At 36.1% G+C, this 9,750-nt stretch overlaps 1 long non-coding RNA gene across 1 annotated transcript in view; it reads right to left on the bottom strand.

Annotated features, from left to right (window-relative positions):
* Window positions 1-481: 481 nt before the first annotated feature.
* Window positions 482-9,750, bottom strand: part of LOC105853988 — a 41,828-nt gene continuing 32,559 nt past the window's right edge. Inside the window, exon 3 of the long non-coding RNA XR_001145716.1 lies at window positions 482-629. This is a non-coding gene — a long non-coding RNA (uncharacterized LOC105853988). The remainder of the gene's footprint in view (window positions 630-9,750) is intronic.

Genomic DNA, 9,750 nt, shown 5'->3' with positions numbered 1-9,750 from the left:
ACCTACTATAACAGAAACAAAGGCAGTTAAAATATTTATTTGAAGAAGTGAAGAATTTATACTTACATTACGATTGCAAGCTCACCATTTCATTTTACAAAGGGAACTTTTTGTGACTTATGCAGAAAGACTTTGTAGCAGAAATTTCAATCAGCAACTTTCTATTAGCACAGGTGTAATATCAAGGTCTTCTCCCAAAGCCAAAGACTACTCTTTCTTATCAGGCAAGAAAGGGGAGAGGGAGAGAAAGAGAGAGGAGAGAGAGAGAGAGAGAGAGAGAGACATGAGAGAGTGAAAGAGTAATCTGAAATAATTACTGGCTTGTATGAGTTTCTTTCTCCAAATAGACAGAGCTTACCTCAGTTAAAAAACAAAAAACAACTTACAGTTATACAAGCAAGAAATTTTGTTGGATATGCAGTGTTTCAAGTTTATGAATACTGTAGCTGTGCCTTCCTTCTATTTGATGACAAGTCGACAGTCTGATTCATAGGATCCTTCTATTTGATGACAAGTCGACAGTCTGATTCATAGGACTGCAGTGTGGGCGAGCCTGAGACAAAGACTGGGGTGCGCACAGAGGTCAGGCAGCAGCCAGGTAGCCGCCCCTTCAGTCCACGTGCTCAAAGCTGCAATTGGAGAATGTGTTTTAGAAAAGGAGTTGCACTAAGTTGTGCTCTGAAATCACTTTCCAGTCTTCAAAGTTATGAAAGAGAATGAATTCATTGAATCTTTGCATGTCTGAATAATTCTTGTGTAAGTTTGTGGAGAAAAAAAAATTAATGTGGAACTAAGGGATAAGTGTACCACAAGGCTTTTTAAAAAGAATTTTCCTGGCCCTCCCTGGTGGCGCAGCGGGTTAAAGCACTGCACTGAGAAGCTAAAGCCACTTCTGCATGAGTTCGATTCCCGCCTGCCCTGGAGGTGACCACATGGCGTGGCAGACCTCTCCTGACCAGCCCGCTGCTCCCCTCAGCAGTGTACTTCGTCGATCTGCCTGTTCTGCTCCCCACTCTGTCTCTGGTGAAGCCTCTCACCGCCCCTGCACCTCTGGCCTGTACCCCAGTTCTGTATGTACAAATAAAATAAATCTTTAAAAAAAAAAAAAAAAGAATTTTCCTTATAAATTACATAACACTCCTATAAATGACTTGAAGAATTTGAGTCTATAAAGTGCAAAGAAAGTAATAGTCATAATAGAACATACAACACCACATTCAATTTGAAATGACTACAGTGACTTAACATGACAAGTACTGATGGCAATATAACTGCCTGAAAACAATGGAAAAGCTGTAGATTATGTATATATATTCAGCAAAGATGAGCTTTAAAAACAGATGATTTTAAAATATTTTAAACGTTTAATATCACAATTTAAATCATAATTTGAAAATATTGACTAACATTATAATTGTGTTTAAATGAAAGCACAGGGTTCTACATTCATGTAATTATCTAAAGTATGTCAAGCATTTAGATGGTTAAATTACCTTTTCCAAAACCACAATTCAGACATTGTTATTTGATTGATGTGCAACACTGAAACTAGTACATTTTTCTTTTATGGAAATAATAAACTTCGACAATTCTCACTATTACATTCAAAGGCAATTTTTACTATCTTTATAAGTACATACATTTGGATATATTGTATAAATGATCTGGATTTAAATTTTTTTAATGGAAAAATCAGTAACTTTCAATTTTTTATTTATATTATGGAGATGGTACTGCCTATCAAAATCAAAATGATGACACACTGTATATGAGAGATAATAATTTGTGACTTCATCCATTTAAGATGTACTTACTAAGAGACACATCAAAGTATTACAGGGAAGGGTGAGGGACACTCCAGAATTCCCAAATCTGCCTACTCTAAATGTGATCTGTCACATCAAGACAAAACATACTCTAGTGTATAAGACCTTAAATGTAAAGGAACTTTAATTAGTGTGTAACAAAGAGAAGAGAAAAACTACAGTTTACAAATAAATCTTAAAAAAAAAATTAGGCTGGCTCATATAAAGCATAATTAGGATTACAAAAATGACAATTTCATACAATTCAATTTAATATATTCTCACAAACACCAATGCATGCCACTGCATTAACTCATATAAAAGCAAGTTTTAAGTGTCAGAGTAAATGAAAGAAGTCATTCCAAGAGGAAGTATTACTTGTTCTGAGCCATGAAAAGTGAGTAAGAATTTGAAAACAGATGGATTAACATTCCAGACATTCAGAGGTAATAGCCCATTCAATGTAACAAAGAAAGAAAATCCCAACGTATTCAGCTAATTTTATCCTGCAGGCCAGGATATGTGGTGAGTATGTCAGCATGTTTGTGGGATAGTGGAGTGGTGGGAAATGAGTAACAAGAAAAAATAAAGTAAAATAAGTAGAGTTCAGATGGCAAACTATCTTAAAGGCCAGGTGGACACTTCAGTTTTTAGCAAAGGAGTGATATGGTCACATCTGTATTTTAGAAAATTCATTTTGATGGCAGTGTGGAAAATAGAGATAATAGAGATTTTGATAATCAAGAATAGCAGAGAAATAAATAAATGAAAATGAGGATAAGGAAGAGGGAGAAGTAAAGACATATTTAATAGGTACACCCACAGAATGGGTGAGCAGGGTATGAAAGAAAGAAAAATCAACACTAATTTTCAAGTATCCCCTAGGAAACTGCATATTCACATCTACTAGAAGCTGTGTTAAAAATATTAGACAATAATACGTATAGGCAAGAATATGGAGAGCCTAGAGTCCTTATGCAATGCTGGTAGGACTGTAAAGTGATAAAATCTCTATGGAAAATAGCTTGATAATTTCTGGAAAAGCTAAAAATAAATTTACATGAATGTGTCTAAAAAAAAAAAAATGGAAACACAGGTCCACACAAAGATCTATATGAAATGTCTAAAACTCACAGTGCCCAAACTAAAAACAATTCAAATGAGCAGTAAATGATGAATGGATAAACAAAATTTGTGATAGCTATACAATGGAAAATTATTCAGCAACAAAAAAGGAATAAAGTACTTGCACATTATAGTATAAATGAACTTCAAAAATATGCCCAGTGAAAGAAGCCAATCAGAAAGATGTCATGTTGTATGATTCCATTCATATGGAATTTTAGAAAAGGTGAATCAAGAGAGACAGGAATAAACTAATGGTTGTTTGGGAATAGGACTGGGTATTAGCAATGACAGCATATGTGCATAAGGGATCGTTTGAGAGTGGTAAAAGTGTTCTACAATTGGATTGTAGAGATGTTACACAACTCTGTAAATTTGATGTCATTGAATTACACTTGAAATAGGTAAAATTTATGGTATATAAATTATATTTCATTAAAAAAACAAACGTATAGAGTGATGAATCCACCGAATGTGTAACACTTCAAATGCCACTAGCCAAGGGACATGCAGATTTTGCACCAGGGAACAATCAAGCTAGAGAAATGATTCAAATTCCACATGTAGTTGTGGAAATCACTGGTGTAAATAAACTAGCTCAGGTGTGTATGTGCCATGTGAAACAGAGGTAATGAAGAACATCAATGTTTTTGATAGGAGAAGGGCCTATTAGGAACTTATCAGGGAAATAAGGGAACTAATGGGACCACTGCTCTTAACAGGTTTTGTTTTTATTTGCTGGTGTTTACAACCATAATTCAAAATGTTTATATTCTCTATTTCTAAATTTAGTACTCTAGACAACATCTAACTCCCAGCTGCAAAAGATGATACTTTAGATCTCTAACATTATTTACTCTACCATTTAATTTGAATGGCTTATAAGTTACATTATATTTTTTCTATTCACTACATCTGTAATTTGAAATAATATACTTATATCTCTATTTCTTAATCAATAAACTCGAGTCAATTTATGAACTGAACTTCCTATCATGTAAAGTGACTGCACCACTAACTTTCCACCTTTTCCCTCCCTTCCCTCTTTCTGCCTAGATTGCTCAATCTTGATTCTTACATTTAACATTAGCATTCTGGTCTGTAACCCTAATGAAGGCATTTATACTTCATCTTAAAATTTATAAGTTAGAAGCCAATAAATCGCACTCTCAACTGGGAACTTATATTCAAAGCAGATCCATGAATCTGCAGTATACAAGAATAGCATTTTCTCTTCCTTCAATGTTATATGAGCCACTTATAATTGCAGGCAGTAAGATAAAATATTCTCTTCTTTCACACTTCATAGGTTGTTTAAAATCATGCTATATTTGAATTTACTTTTTGTATGAAATTGCATAGCTTTAAAGTTGAGCAGCCTTCCTGTTGGTGGGCAGTGGGGAGGATTGACAAGTACACATTCAGCTTTTTAATCTATTTGTTGCATGTGGTCCTTTTCTAATTTTTTCCCATCACCATCCTCTGTGTCCCCTTGTGCCTTTTCTTACTAAACCCCTCTTAGCCTCAGAGCTCTCTGAATATTTATTGGCTTTTGAACATGTTTTACATTATCTGCTATATAAATGTCCAGTGTTTTTGTCATCCTGACTTACCTTGCTGCACAAATTCCCTCCATTTTGTTGAAATGGCTACATTATTCACTCTTACGGTTATAGAATAACACTTCAGGGCATATACATACACATCTTCTTGATCCAGTTATCTGTTGGTAGACATTTAGGCTGCTTCCATATCCTAGCTATTGAAAGTGATACTCCTTTGAATGTTGCAGAACACATGAGACTTTGTGTTGATGGGTCCATATTCTGTGACTGTGCCCAAGAGTGGTAATGCTGGGAATACAGTATTTCCATTTTCAGGTTTTTTTGTTTGGTTGGTTTGGTTTTATTTTTAATTAATTTATTTATGCATACAGAACAAGGGCACAGGCCAGAGGTGTAGGGGCTGTGAGAGGACTCACCAGAGACAGAGCAGGGAGCAGAACAGGCAGATTGAGGAAGTAGAATGCTGAGGGGAGCAGCAGGCAAGACAGCAGAGGTCTGCCATGCCATGTCAGTCACTTCCCTGGCTGAGAATTGAACTCCTGCTGAAGCAGTGGTGGCTAGCTTTGGAGTGCTTTAACCCACTGCACCACCAATAATTTCTGCTCAATGATTTCTGGTCAATATTATGTTATACTCAGATATTGCCTTATATACCTTCTAAGTTTTCTGCTATAAGGTTTTCAATGCAAAGTCTTGAGCATTCAAAAAATTTCCTCTGTAAGAATTAAGAGGGAAATAATAGGAAGAATGGGGTGAGGGAAACTCACTCATAGTCAAGATATTTGACTATGACCTGAAAGCATTTTCACTATGGGACAAAGTGACCTAAGTCCCTAATATAATGGAATTATCACTTATGATATGAAGTTACAACTTTCCCCATTCAAGATACTGAGAGTAAGACAGTTGCTAGGAACTTTCTTAAGAAATCAGAATACATAAATTAAAAAGCATTACATTTTAATATGAATATTAAATATTTTAATATGTAATAGACTACAGTAGTTAAAAAAAGCAAGAGGTTAAAAAATTACTTTCAATGTTTATAACAGACAAATGCTAATATTTCAAACTAAAGAGCTCTGACTTACTAGTTGAGATATAAATGACATAGTTTCAGGCATATAACATAATGATTCAATACCTGTATATATTGTGAAATGGCCCTCCTACTAAGTTTAGATTACATACATGCCATACATTGTCTATATTAATCTTATGATAAGGACTTACAGTTCTAATAATTTAATAAGAAAATATGTAACAACTTTAAAAGGGTCAAAACATTTCACAAAGAGATGCCAGTAGTTAATAAACTTGAAAAGATATTTACTCTTACTAAAAGAGTCAAAGATGAAATAAAAATGGAAGCAAGACACAGTATTCACTCACTACCCAACAAAAATTTAGAAGTACCTTTAATGCTTATAGATTGACAATCTAAAAATTGTCTTACGAATTATCTATTGGTGGGAGTGTCAGTCGCTATTCTTCAAGCCCTCACAGAATATCTACTTGGGAAAATTATGCCTGAATATCTTTTAGAGATTGCAGATTCTGGGGGTAAGAAGATGTATTATATATACACAAAGTAATACTACTCATCAATCAAAAAGGATAAACTTATGCCATTCTTAACATAGATGGAGCTGGACGGTATTATGCTCAATGAAAATCATAAGGAAAAAGAAAAATATCAATTGTTTCACTTATAGGAGGAACACAGTGAAACCATACAAGTGATCAGAAAAAAAATAGACAAAACAGGAAAACTATAAATTGGAGACATTCAACAGGGAAAGGGAGGGATAGGGATCAAAATGGAGGGAAGAATACAAGAGTCTATGGAGATGGTGCATGTGTGTCTTGGTGGTAATTTTAAGGGGACAACACTTGAGAGGAGAAATCAAAATTGTACAAAAACTAATGATGTAAAAATATATAAATAAAAATGAAAAATAAAGAAATAATGGTGGAAAACTTCCTGTACCTAGAAAAAAGAATAAACGTACAAATCCAAGAAAAAAGAATCCCAGGATATTTACACAAAATGAGACAAACACAAAAACATTTAGTAGTAAGACTGTCAAGAGTTCAAAACAAAGAGTATTGAAGCTGGCAAGGGTGAAAAGCAGAATCTATAAAGCTACTGAGACCAGGCTAATATTAGACTTCTCTTATGAAACACTATAGATAAGGAAATAATGTAACATGTTTCAAACAAGATAAATATTGCCATTCAAGGATACTCTACCTTACAAGACTGTCTGAATATGAGGGAGACATAAAAGCCTTTAGACAGGGCCATTCCTGGTGGCACAATGGGTTACGATGCAGCACTGCAAGCTAGCCACAGCTACTTCAATGTGAGTTCGATCCCCACCCCAGAAGTGACCAACATGGTGCAACAGACCTCTCTGGTCTCACCTGCTACTCCCCTCACAGTGTACTTTGTCAATCTGCCTCTTCTGCTCCCCACTCTGTCTCTGGTGAATCCTTTCACCACTCCTGCATCTCTGACTTATACTGCAGTTCTGTATACATAAAGAAATGAATCTTTAAAAAATTAATAAATAAAGCCTTTAGACATATAGAAACTGAAACTAGACATCCCCCTACAAGAAATATTGAAAGGATTTACTGTTTCTGACCCAAAGAAAGGAACATATCCAAAGAACTGAACAAGGAAATAGAACCACAAAAGCAAAAAACAAAATGACAGCAGTAGATTTGCCTACACCAGTGATCATTCTAATGTAAATGGACTGGTCACAAATTAAAAGACACAAAATATCTGGTTGGATGAAGAAACAACCTGGCAGCCCTTCTGCCTGCCTGTGACTATGCAGGTGCTCCTCTTCACCATCCTTCTACCTTACAGCAGCCATTATGACTATGTGGGTGCTTCATTTCACTTTTTCTTTTGCAAAGGGACAACAGAGACAGCCTTCTCCCAAGGCTGCCTACCTCTGACTATGTAGGCCTCTCTTTTAACTTCTTGCTAAAGGGAGCTGCTTTTGGGTGCAGCTCTTTCTGCCCATTTGTGTGTAGACAAGTATCCTTTATTCTTCCCTCCCTTTATTTTATAATAAACCTGCCCTTTGGATATAGATATTTAAAAAAAAACAGAACCCAACTTTCTGCTGCTTCCAAGAAATGGACCTAAGCTCCAAAGGTAAATATAAACACAGATTAAAGGGTTGGAAAACAATCTTAAGAGTGAAAGAAACTAAAAGAAAGGCAAGAATGGCCATATTTATATCAGACAAAACAGATTTCCAGTTAAAATGCATTACAAGAGATAGAAATAGATACTATAACATGATTAAAGGAACAACACATCAGTAAAACATAATACTCATCAATATATGTTGGGCCAGAAACACACCGGCATATCCCCAGTGACATGCTGAGCAAATGAGCCATGCCTCAGCAAGACAAGTCTCTGCTCTCAGAGAGCAGGCCTCTAGGTATTTATAAGCAGTAATAAGTAAATATGATTGAGTATGTGACAATGGCAGGAGGAGCAGTGTCCAGGAGAGTCAAAGGGGAATCAACTTCATGGGGAAGAGGAGGAGACATGTCACCCATGTATACAGGAAGGACTTCCTGTGCAGGTTAGTATAATTTTTCAGATTATGGCCACAGAATCAGTCAACAGCTGCCTAGGTGTCCCCGGCTGCCTCATGATGTGGGCCATTGTCTTAAGGTGGTCATGCAGGAGTGCTTTATCCAATTCTTTCACACATATGTAGGTGCATAGGGAGGCCATTCATACATCAGTGCAGAGGCCCCAAGTGGCAGAGAGGTCACAAATATATACTTGACAAATGAAGGAGTGCCAAAATTTTGTAGACAATTACTATTAACTCTGGACACTGGAAACAGTGTCCAGACACTGGAAAAAATACATTTGTGGTAGGAGACTTCAACACTCCATTCTCACTAATGAATATATCAACTAGACAGAATACAAATATGTATATGCATCCTTAAACAAAGAATCAGACAACATGGGCCTATCAGATATTTATAGAGCACTGCAATAAGCTGAAAAGAACTAGCTTGACCACATATTGTCTCACAACACAAGTCTTAGCAAATTCAAAAAGATTAAAATCATACCACGCATATCCTCTCACCAGTAAAATCAAACTATAAATCAACCACATGTGGAAAACCTCCAAAACACAAAAATTTAACAACACATGACTGAAAGACTACTGAGGTAATAAAGAAATCAGAGAAGAAATGTTGCATCGGGCAACACCACAGTGACCAAAGAAATTGGAGTTGTGGAGCATGCTACATACAGGATGCTGCCAAAAGGCAAGATCCTAGACTTTTTATTGGTAGATTAATCATACATCATTAATCATGTGAAGAAGTGAAAAAGAAAGGGAGAATTAAAAGAAGCTGGGCAAAAGGTGGAACTGTGCATCTGCTGATAGTTTGGTGTGTAGAACAGCCCTGACTCTTCTGGTCAGTATTTCAGTCTTATCAATAAGGCATTCCACTGATAAGCTTTTGGGGTCCTTCACTGTACATCAATCAAAGCCCTCCCCCCCCCCCGCATTCCTGTATCCTTCCTCAGCCCCCAGGGTATTCCCGTATCCTTCCTTAGCCCCCAGGGTATTCCCGGTCACACCACATGACACATACCCTTCCCAGGGTGATCTAGCTTTATGCTCTTAATTGATGTGAAAGGTGCCTCATAGGTTTGAGTTTTAGAATGGAGGCTGGAGAAGCCAAATAGGATTAGCAGACCCACAAAGAAATTCAAAATACCTTTAAATAAATGACAACAAAGACATATGCATCCAGAACATATGGGATGCAAAAAAAGGAAGTTGTAAGAAGAAAAATACATAACAATACAAGCCCGCATTATAAACAGGAAAGAACTACCATGTGACCTAGCAATTCCACTCCTAGGTGGATACAAAGGATACAAAAACATTAATTCAAAAGAGTACTTGCACCCGTACGTTTATTGCCAACACTGTAATAGGTAAGACAATAGAAACAATGCAAATACCCAAAAATAGATGACTGGATGAAAAAGATGTGGTGTATATACACAGTGGAATATTACTCAGCAACCAAAAAGATAAACTCATGCCATTTGTGGCAACATAAATGGAACTGGAAAAGATCATGCTTAGTAAAATAAGCCAGAAAGAAAAAGAAAAATACCGATGGTTTCACACATAGCAGGATTGTAATGAATCAGGACAAAAGAAAAAATAAATAAA

Source organism: Condylura cristata, unplaced genomic scaffold (genome assembly GCF_000260355.1).
Source record: "Condylura cristata isolate star-nosed mole 26May11 unplaced genomic scaffold, ConCri1.0 scaffold00023, whole genome shotgun sequence".
NCBI lineage: Eukaryota > Metazoa > Chordata > Mammalia > Eulipotyphla > Talpidae > Condylura > Condylura cristata.
This window is presented reverse-complemented; position numbering and strand designations above follow the sequence as displayed.